Genomic DNA, 11,466 nt, shown 5'->3' on the forward strand with positions numbered 1-11,466 from the left:
GGCCCGGGGGGCGCGCGGGGCGGGGCGGGGACCCCCGGCGGCCGCCCCCAGCCCGGGCCCGCGCGGCCCGCCCTCCGTCCCTGCTGCCCGCCCTCCGGCGCAGGGAACTTGCGCCTACGGGCGAATTTCCTGCTGCCCGCGGGAGGCGTGGAAAAGGCAGAAGCGCGGCTAGCACCGGCCCGCCCGCCGCCACTCCCGCCCGGGGACCCCGGAGCCCGGGGTTGGGGGGCGCCCTCGAACCCCGGCTGCGCACCGTTGGGGCGGCGCGCACCTGCGGAGCCCCGTGTTTGTAAACAAACCGCGCGCCTAATTAGTCCGGCGGGGGCGCGCGGGGGGGGCGGGGCGTCGGCGCGCGCGCAGGAGCGGCCCCGCCCGGGGAGGAGCCGCGCTCGGCCGCGCCCCCCTCTATCTACCCACCTCCGACTGCGCCCGCCACCGCGCTCGCATTCCCGGGGTGCGCGGGGCCGCGAGCCCAAGTCAGCCTTGGTGGGGAGGGGCGGGGGATGTGCCGAGCCCTGCCCAAAGACCGCGCCCGCCAGCCTCAGTTTCCCCGTCTGCCCAGTGAGGGGCTGGAATGAGATGAAGGCCCCCATCCTGAGATTCCAGGAGTGGGCCACAAAGGTAAAAACAAGGAGCCTTGGCCCTTCTGTGTTTTGAAAGGCTCAGCTCGTGGGCACGTTTCAGATCTTGTTTTGGATGGCCATTCCCCAGGTGTATACATAAGTACACTTTTATCCAGCTGTAATGTAAGGTGGACGCATGTTGTGTAAGTTAGACCCCTATAAAAACGTCTAAAACAAAACAAGTTTTCCCCTGTGCTGGTTGAACCTGCCGACTGGAAGGTCGAGTTTCTTTGTGTGGTCTGGACCCATCCCAAGTCGCTGGGGTCACTGGGTTTACTTTCAGGGTGAGCAGGAGTTCTGCCGCCGGAAATGCGCACATCTTCATAATATTACAGTGAGTGCGGGCTCCGCGGGGCCCACTGAGCCGCTCTGTCCTCCCAGGCTCACAGGTGAGGGAACTGAGCCTCTGGGAGGAGCAGTGACCTGCCCAGGGTCACAGAGTCAGTAAGCAGGAGAGAGCTGAGATGCCAAAGTCCCCCAGACCTGGGAAACAGCTTGCTGGAGAGGCTGAAATGTTCTCCGACCCTACACGCTGCCCCTTTGTGTGTAAGAGCTCAGGACCTCTTACACACCCCAGGTGAGACTCCAGAGCAAGGCACTGGGGGTTGAGGGGGTTGGGAAAGACCTTGCCTTTCTAGTTTACAAACTGGGAGAAGGTGGAGGAGTGGATGGTGAGAATCTGCAGGATGACACCTCAGACTCAGGGTCCTGGTTGCACCCCTCCCAGAGCCCTGATTTGGTACCCCGGGTTTACAGACTCCTGTGCTAGTCACCCCCAAGGCTACATTCCTTTCCTGCCATCTGGGTCTCATCCTCTAGGACATCCTAGGCACTCACCATCAGGATGAGCCCACCTCACTCATCAGGCCAAAGCAAAGAGCCTCTGCACCTGGTCTTGGCCTTCCAGAGTTTGGCTGGAGTCCACAGAGGCTGCCCCTGACCAGCCAGGCTGTCAAGGCTGCCGACCAAATGCCCAGGACCCTGATGAGCCTCCATGGGCCTTATGGTGACCCCAGAAGTATCCCACGAGGAATACAGCAGGAACCTGGGCCCTCCCTGGGGACCTCGGCTTGTATGGAAGGACCCAGGTCCCCACCTTTCCCTTCCTTGTGCCCACTGGTCCTGCTTGGCACTCACGTTGCCCAGGTGGCTCAGTGGGGTAGCCTTCCATGAGGCTGGAAGTCTCTAGGAAGCAGAATCAGCAAGAGGAATGTGACAGAGACTGGCCTTTGGGCATCTCAGCCCCTGGCTAACTACCTGTCAGGCCTAGTGCAGGGGCTCCTCCCTAGGGCCTCTGGAGAGGCAGGGCTGCCTTGGGAAGAAATTCAGGGTGGCCCCGATGCCCGACCCCCTACCAGCCCAGGCTCCTGGAGTTTCAACACCACTGAGGTTGGGCCTCTGAGGACTGCTGAGTGCCCGGAACAGAGTCACTTAATCTCCCCAAGCCTGGTTTCCTCATCTGTCAAAGGAGTCCAAAAATAGGACCTGAGTCTCCTGCTATGGGAGGGGGAAGGGGTGTGTGCCAGAGGCCTGGCCTGCGGCCCCTTCCCTTGGTCACGGCTCCCCTCTCCGCCTTCGTCTCTCACTTACAGGGTCTGTTGATTGGCTGATCCTGCTCCACTGTGGCAGCTCCACGAGAGCAGGGCTCCATCCCCTGGGCCTACAAGGGGTCTGGCGTGAATGAATGAATTTTCTCTTCTGCACCCCTGTCCGGTCCTCCAGCCTCCATCTGCAAACTTCAGTGCAGCCAGACCTCCTGCAGCTAAGGCACCTGCCCCGCAGGAGGCCTTAAAGTCTTGGCCTTAAAACTTGCCCTTTGCCTTAAACCCATATTCAGGCCAGGACGGGCCTGGGGTCTCAACTGCCTCCTCCTCTTTCATGCAGTGTTTACCACCATGCCCCTGGAGGAACAGAGCAGTTTATGTTACTGCATTATAGTTCATACACGAGTCTCTTAAAAGTTTAGTTATCGTGAGTCCTTCCCAGGAGACTGATCAGCCCTCAGAACAACTTAAAAAAAAAAGTTTCTGTCTCGGTGAACAAAGGCCAGGTTGCGGAAAGCTCTGGATGGTGAAGAGCAGAGGTTTCTAATTACACAGTCATTTATCGACCAGTTACTGTGTGCCAGACTCGGCGTCAAGAGCTTACATACCCAATTTCACTGAATCCCCAAACAGTCTTGTGAGGTAGGGGTGATTATGCCCACGTTACAGATGAAAGTGGTGGCACGGTGAGGCTACATTCCTAGCCTGAGCCACGGTTTGAACCCAGATGAGGGTTCACATTTCACCTGCAAGGTATCTTCCAGGAGCCTGTGTTTTGGTAGGTGAGATGAGGTGCATATTTGAGGGCACGGATGCCCATGTGCACTAACTGGTGGTTCTCTTAGAAACGTGTGGGGAGCCCCCGTCAGGGGATGGAGCTTGGAGGTGAGCTTTCTCACTTCCCCGTTTTCCCTGGCCCCAGGTGGAAGATCATTTGCATAAAAGCGATAGTAATGTCTTTAAAAGCACACAGTGCAGAGGTCTTGGGTGTGATCTGGGAGCTTGGGGGAAAAGAGGGAGTGGGCTGCAGCCACAGAAGTGTGGTCACACAGATGTTGGCGGGGATGCGGAGAAAGGGGAACCCTCCTACACTGTTGGTGGGAATGCAAGCTGGTGCAGCCACTCTGGAAAACAGTATGGAGGTTCCTCAAAAAGTTGAAAATAGAGCTACCATATGATCCAGCAATTGCACTACTGGGTATTTACCCCAAAGATACAAAAGTAGGGACCCGAAAGGCTACGTGCACCCCGATGTTTATAGCAGCAATGTCCACAATAGCCAAACTGTGGAAAGAGCCAAGATGTCCATCAACAGATGAATGGCTAAAGAAGATGTGGTATATATATACAATGGAATATTATGCAGCCATCAAAAGGAATAAGATCTTGCCATTTGCAACGACGTGGATGGAACTGGAGGGTATTATGCTGAGCGAAGTAAGTCAATCAGAGAAAGACATGTATCATATGACCTCACTGATATGAGGAATTCTTAATCTCAGGAAACAAACTGAGGGTTGCTGGAGTGGGGGGTGGGGTGGGAGGGATGGGGTGACTGGGTGATGGACACTGGGGAGGGTATGTGTTCTGGTAAGCGCTGTGAATTGTGCAAGACTGTTGAATCTCAGATCTGTACCTCTGAAACAAATAATGCAATATATGTTAAGAAAGAAAAAAAGAAGAAGAAGAATGTAGCAGGAGGGGAAGAATGAAGGGGGGGAAATCGGAGGGGGAGAAGAACCATGAGAGACGATGGACTCTGAAAAACAAACTGAGGGTTCTAGAGGGGAGGGGGTTGGGAGGATGGGTTAGCCTGGTGATGGGTATTGAGGAGGGCACGTTCTGCATGGAGCACTGGGTGTTATGCACAAACAATGAATCATGGAACACTATATCTAAAACTAATGATGTAATGTATGGGGATTAACATAACAATAAAAAAAAATTAAAAAAAAAAAAAAAAAAGAAGTGTGGTCACAGACAGGCAGTCAGCAGGAGGCAGGGCAGGAAGACAGGGGGTGGCCCCCAGAGTCTCAGTCTGCTCATCTGTAAAATGGGCGTAATATATGCCTCCCTCATAGCTTGCTGTGAGGACAACTATGGTAGAAGGACACATTCTCTAAGATTGTGTCCCCATCCATTCATGTGTCTGCTGCATAGGGACCAGTGGAGGGCATGGCACCCTAAGTCCCGCTTCCTGGCAGGGCAGATCCAACAGGGAACAAGACAAAGCCAGCTGCCGTGGAGCTGACATGTTCCTGGGGATGCACAGACTGTCATAAATAAGTAAAATAAATGTGCCTCACGGTGTTCAGTGCTGTGGAGAAAATTCAAGCCAGGAAAGGAGCCGGGGAGCTGACTAGTGGGGTAGTAGGGTCATGGCAGCTACCTCTGGGAACTAGGACTGTGAGTGATTTCATTTTATTTTTCTCAATGATCATTTCTTTCTTCCACGGCAAACAGGTATAACTATGTACCAAAACTTGAGTTTTGTTTGAAGAAATGATCATTGTGATATAATGGGAGAGGGGGGCTGGCCTGGGAAGTGCTCCAGTCTCCGGGTCCCTGGAATCCTTGTTCAAAGTTTAGGTGCCCCTGCTGTGAGAAGGTGGTGGTGCCAGCCTCTTGGTTTGGCCACCCGTGAGAAAGCTATCTGCACTGATGTCCTGGGACATCATGGCCCTGTCTGTATTCCCTCCTCATATCCCCTGCCTCTGAGAAGGAACCCCAAGATTACAAGACAAGTATGTTCAGAATGATTGAAGATATACAATAAGTAATTTTTTAAAAAAAGACTAACAACGGGCGCCTGGGTGGCTCAGTCAGTTGGGCATCTGCCTTCAGCTCGGGTCACGATCCCAGAGTCCCGGGACTGAGTACCACATCGGGCTCCCTGCTCAATGGTAAGTCTGCTTCTCCCTCTGACTGCCCCCCCTTGTGCTCTCTCCCTCTCTCTCAAATGAATAAATAAAATATTTTAAAAGAAAGACTAACAAAAAATTTGACATTTTGAAAAAAAATCTTAGATGTTCTAGAAATCAAAACTACAGGCTACAGGGAAATTTGAAACTCAGAGGAAGGGATACCTAGTGGCTTAGACAATGTTCAAGAGAGAATTAGTTCCTAAAAGATAGATCCGAGGAAATCAACCAGAATGGGGTTTAGAGGAGCAAAAGAGATGGAAAATTTAAAAATCGGAAAATTCAGTTAAGAAACAGGAAAGTGGTGTTATGTCATCTTTCTAAAAGGAACACCAGACAGACTGAATTAAGAATTAAAAGGGAAAAGAAATCTTTGTACAGATAAGAGATGAAACTTTAACAAAATAGATGGAAGAAATGAATCCTTGGATTCAAACACAAGTCACAAGTAGGATAAACAACAATGAATGCACCCCTAAATGCATCACAGAGGAACAGAAAACATCAAAGAAAGAGATCTGACCAGCAATGGGCTGAGATGAACTCAGCAAATATGGCAGAGCACAGAACAGGCCCGTAACTCCAAAGGGCCCGTAACTCCGCAGAAACATCAAACACAACTGGCAAAAGATGTCACAATAAACTTTATCTGAACTCCGGAAACAAGTCAAAGGTTTATATAAACTGGGAAAACAATCAAGAAGAAGGCAGCTCAATCTCAGCATTTAAGGAAATTTCTATTGAATAACTAGCTGACCATTAAGCTAATCAAACAGACACTTCACTGGCCACACACAACACACAATACTGGATTTACAAAATAAGCTCAGAAACATCAAACAACAGCAGCAACCAGCAGCAACAAACCCTGGGGAGGGGACAGAATCTGGTTTCCAGAGTTGCCACATTATAACATTCAAAACGTCCAATTTTCAACAACAACAAAAAAATCACAAGGCCTGCAAAGAAATAAAGCATGGCCTGCACACAGGGGGGAAAAAATGAAAAGAAACAGTCCCTTAGGAAGCAAGCCCAAATGTTGGACTTGCTGGATGAAGACTTTAAATCAGCTGTTAATATGATCAAGAGCTATGGGAAACCAGGCACAAAGGACAAGGGAACCACAAGCAGGGCATCTCACCAAATAGGTAACAGCAGTAGATAAAAATTACTAAAAGGAACCAAATAGAAATTCTGGAGTCAAAAAGAACAGTAACTGAAACAAAAGGAGTCACTAGAGGGTGATCTGCAGTAGACTCATGCAAGCAGAAGGAGAGATCAAAGAACTTCAAGATAAGCCAGTTGAGATGATCCAAACTGAGGAGAAGAAAGAAAAATGAACAGAACCTAAGAGACCTGCAGAATGCTATATGACATACTAATATATGCACAGTGGGAGTTACAGAAGCATGGGGAAGAATGGATTTTTAAGAAATAATAAGGGTGCCTGGGGGGCTCAGTCTTTAAGCATCTGCCTTCAGCTCAGGTCATGATCCCAGGACCTGAGCCCCGCATCGGGCTCCCTGATCGGCGGGAAGCCTGCTTCTCCCTCTCCCACTCCCCCTGCTTGTGTTGCCTCTCTCATTGTGTCTCTCTCTGTCAAATAAATAAATAAAATCTTAAAAAAAAAAAAAAGAAAGAAAGAATAGCCAAAAATTTCCCAAATTTGATGAAAGATAAGAATTTGCAAAGCCAAGAAGCACAAGAAGTTTATCCAAGGTGGGATAAACTCAAAGAGATCTGTATGCTATAATCAAGATGTTAAAAGAGAAAGAGAAAGAATCCTGAAAGCAGAAAGAGAGAAGGGACTCCTCGTGTCTGGGGGTCCTCAATAAGATCAGGAGCTTATCGGCCATCAGAAACCACAGAGGCCAAAAAGCAGCAAGGTGACATATGCCAAGCGCTAAAAGAAAACTAAAAATCCTGTCAACCAAGAATTCTATATCCAGCAAAACCGCCTTACAAAAAAACCGAGAAATCAAGATATTCCAAGATAAACAAAAACTGAGAGGGTTTGTTGCTAGTAAACCTGCCCTTTGAGAAATGAATGGACAACAGAGAGTAACCTGAGTCCACATGAAGAGAGAACAGGAAAGAGAAGTGCTTCAGTAGAAACAAAATCAGCAGTAGTATATTTTGGTTAGTAATTCCTCTTTCTCCACCTATGTGATTTATTTATTTATTTTTAAAGATTTTATTTATTCATTTCAGAGAGACAGAGAGAGAACATGAGCAGAGAGAGGGAGAAGCAGATTCCCTGCTGAGCAGGGAGCCCGAACATGGGGCTCGATCCCAGGATGCTGAGATCATGAGCTGAGCCGAAGGCAAATGCTTCACCAACTGAGCCACCCAAGCGCCCCTCCACCTATATGATTTTTTTTTTTTTTAAGATTTTATTTATTTGACAGAGAGAGAGAGACAGCTAGAGAGGGAACACAAGCAGGGGGAATGGGAGAGGGTGAAACAGGCTCCCCACTGAGCAGGGAGCCCGATGTGGGGCTCGATCCCAGGACCCCAGGATCATGACCTAAGCTGAAGGCAGAAGCTTAAAAAAGGGGGGGGGGGCGCCTGGGTGGCTCAGTCGTTAAGCACCTATATGATTTAAAGGGCAACCACGTAAAACGATAATTATGTCCCCAGGGCAAGCAATGTATAAAGGTGCAATTTGTAACAGTAACAACATGAGGGAGGGATATAGAAACAACAATTTTGTATGCTATTGAAACCAATCCAAAATAGCTTATTATAAATTAATATGTTGATTGTAATCTCCACTGCAACTAACAAGAAAATAACTAAAAAAATATTTAATTTAGAGAAGAAAATGGTACAGTGGCAAACACCTAACACAAAAGAAGACAGTGGTGGAAGAACTGGGCACAAAAAGGGTATAAGACATATAGAAAACACATGGCAAAACAGCAAAAGTGCTTCTGTACAGGTAATTACATTAAATGTAAATGGGGGCGCCTGGGTGGCACAGTCAATTAAACAGTTAAACGTCCAATTCTTTGTTTCAGCTCAGGTCGTGATTCAGGGTCTGAGATCAAGGCCGGTGCTGGGCTCCATGCTGAGCAGGGAGTCGGCTTGAGAGTCTTTCTCTCCCTCTCCCTCTGCCCATCCCACTCATGCACACACGCTCTCTCTCTCAAATAAATAAAAAATCTTTAAATGTAAATGGATTGAATTATCCAATTAAAAGGCAGTGATTGACAGGATGGATAAAAGAAAAAAAAACCATAATCAAACCATATGCTATCTACAAGAAGAGACTCACTTTAGAACCCAAGAAACAAGTTAAAAGTAAAAGAATAGAGAGGCTCCTGGGTGGCTCGGTCTGTTAAGCATCCGACTCTTGGTGTCCGCTCAGGTCATGGTCTCAGGATCGTGAGATCGAGCACTGGGTCGGGCTCTGGGCTCAGCACAGAGTCTGCTTGGGATTCCTTCTCCCTCTGCCCCTCCCCCCCTCGAATAAATAAATTAATTAATTAAATATGTTGGGTTTTTTTTCTTAAGTAAAATATGGGACGCCTGGGTGGCTCAGTTGGTTAAGCATCTGCCTTCGGTTCAGGTCATGATCCTGGAGTCCTGGGATCGAGTCCCGCATTGGGCTCCCTGCTCAGCGGGGAGCCTGCTTCTCCCTCTGCCTGCCACTGCTCCCTGCTTGTGCTCTCTCTCTCTGACAAACAAATAAATAAAATCTTTGAAAAGTAAATAAGCAAATAAATAAAGTAAAGGAATAGAAAAAGGTATTCCATTTAAACAGTGATCAAAAGAGAGCTGGAGCAGCTATACTGATATTGGACAAACCAGACTTTGAGACCAAAATTGTTACAAGAGACAAAGAAATGCATAATGATAAAGGGTTTAATGTGCCAGGAACATGCAACAACAATGAACATGTATGCACATAATGACAGAGCCCCCAAACATGGGGCAATATGAAGCAAAAGCTAACAGAATCAAAGGGAGAAATAACAGTTCAACAGTAATAGTTGGAGACCTCAACGCTTCCCTTTCAATAATGAATGGAACAAGTAGACACAATTGGCAACAGGAGACAACCAGACCTCACCCTTACGTAGATCACTCAGCCCCACAGTAGCAGGGCACACGTGTTTCTCAAGGGCACGCAGAACATCTGCTGGGACAGACCACATGTTAAGCCACAGAACAAGTCTCAATAACTTGTTAAAAAGATTGAAACGATAGAGAATATCTCCTCTGACCACAATCGAATGAAGTGAGAAATCAGTAACAGAAAGAAAATTTGAGAATTCACAAATATGTGGAAATTAGACCACACGCTCTGAAACAATGGATGGGTCAGAGAAGGAATCACAAGGGATGATAGAAAATACTCAACACATGAAAAAAAATCCAAACATACCAAATGTACAGGGTTCTGCAGAGTCAGCACCCAGAGAGAAATTCATAGCTATACTGTACCTATGTTAAAAAAAAAAAAAAAAAAGAGGAGGGTGCCTGGGTGGCTCAGTCGGTTAAGCATCTTCCTTCAGCTTAGGTCATGATCTCAGGGTCCTGGGATCGAGTCCCATGTCAGGTTTCCCGCTCAGTGGGAGTCGGCTTGTCCCTCTGTCCCTCCCCCTGCTCATGCCGTCTCTCTCATTCTCTCAAATAAATACATAAATAAAATCTTAAAAAAAAAAAAAAAAAAGAGGGGCACCTGGATGGCTCAGTTGGTTAAGCATCTGCTTTTTGCTCCAGTTGTGATCCCAGGGTCCTGGGATTGGGGCCCTCATCGGGGTCTCTCCACATCAGGGAATCTGCTTCTTCCTCTCCCTCTGCCCCTCCCCCCTGCTCGTGTTCTCTCTCTTGCAAATAAATAAATAAAATCTTAAAAAAATAAAAAAGAGGAAACATCTCAGATCAATCACCTGAACTCCCACCTAAAGGAACTAGAAAAGGAACAAACTAAACTCAAAGCAAGCAGAAGGAAGGAAACAATATAGATGAGTGGAAATGAATGAAATAAAGAATAGAAAAGCAGTAGAGAGGACCACCTAAACTAAAAGATGTTTAAAAAATAAAGTCCAGGGATGCCTGGGTGACTCAGTTGGTTAAGTGCCTTCAGCTCAGATCATGATCCCGGGGCCTGGGATTGAGCCCCATGTCTGTTGGGATCCCAGTTCAGTGGGGAGTCTGCTTCTCCCTCTCACCGCCTTGCTCATTCTCTCTCTTTCTGTCTCTCTCTGTGTGTCTCTCTCTCAAATGAATAAATTAAAAAAAAAAAAAGTCCACAAAACCAACCATTCTTTAGGTAGATTGGCCTGGAAAACACGAGAGAAGCTCATACTACCAAGTTCCTGCTGCCCTTACAGAAATAAACCAGGCTCTAGGAGAGCCCACAGAGCAATGGTGTGCCGACAAACTCAATAACCTAGATGAATCGGACAAACCCTTAGGAACGTGCATGCTGTCAAAACTGACTTGAGAAGAAACACAAAACCTGAATAAGCCTAAAATAGGTAAACAAATGGAACAGGTGTTCAAAAACTTTCAACAGAGGAAAACCCAGGACCACATGGCCTCATTGGCAGATTCCATCAAATGTTTAAGGAAGAAGGAACACCAATGCTTCTCAGTTCCTTCCAAACATAGAGGAGGGGGCACTTCCCTGTCACGCATGAGGCCATCATGACCCTCGTACCACAGCCAGACCAGCACCCCTTGTGGATGCAGGCACAGAAATCCTCCACCAAAGGCTAGCAAGCAGCAGATGAAGAGGATTACACAACAAATGGGATTTATTCCAGGAACGAAAGAGCGGTTCAACATACGAAGATCAGTGAGTGTAATACCACCATATTAAAAGGATTAGGGAAAAAAAAAAAAAACGAAGATCATGTTATGGGGTGAATTCTCTCCTCCTCTCTCAATTCGTATGGTCGTAAGTTGTAACCCGCATTAACCTCAAAATGTGACTGTACTTGAAGATAGTGTCTTTAAAGAGGTAACTAAGTTAAAATGAAGTCATCGGGGTGGGCCCTAAGCAAAGATGACAGATGCCCTTATAAGAAGAAAAGCTGTGGAGGCTAATGTGTACAGAAAGAACAATCTTTTCAGCAAATGGTGCTGGGATAACTGGATATCCATGAGCAAAATAACAAAATCGGACCCCTTCCTCACACCATATACAAAAATGAACTCCAAGTGGATCAAAAACCTAAAGGTAAAAGGTAAAACTATAAAACTCTTAGAAGAAAACATGGGAATAAATCTGCACGACCTTGGATTTGGCCATGAATCCTTGGCAGAAAATAAGCAACAAAAGAAAAAAATAGGTAAATTTGACTTCATCAAAATTAAAAACTTTTGTGCATCAAAGGACACCATCAAGAAAATGAAAAGACAACC

At 47.3% G+C, this 11,466-nt stretch overlaps 1 protein-coding gene across 1 annotated transcript in view; it reads right to left on the reverse strand.

The window, feature by feature from the left end:
* The window catches only part of BRD3 (bromodomain containing 3), a 33,585-nt gene extending 33,295 nt beyond the window's left edge, over positions 1-290 (reverse strand). The window contains exon 1 of the mRNA XM_032418467.1: positions 272-290. The gene's annotated coding sequence lies outside the window, so the exon portion shown is untranslated. The remainder of the gene's footprint in view (positions 1-271) is intronic.
* Positions 291-11,466: the final 11,176 nt, after the last annotated feature.

Source organism: Phoca vitulina, unplaced genomic scaffold (assembly GCF_004348235.1).
Source record: "Phoca vitulina isolate PV1807 unplaced genomic scaffold, GSC_HSeal_1.0 scaffold21, whole genome shotgun sequence".
Taxonomy (NCBI): Eukaryota; Metazoa; Chordata; class Mammalia; order Carnivora; family Phocidae; genus Phoca; species Phoca vitulina.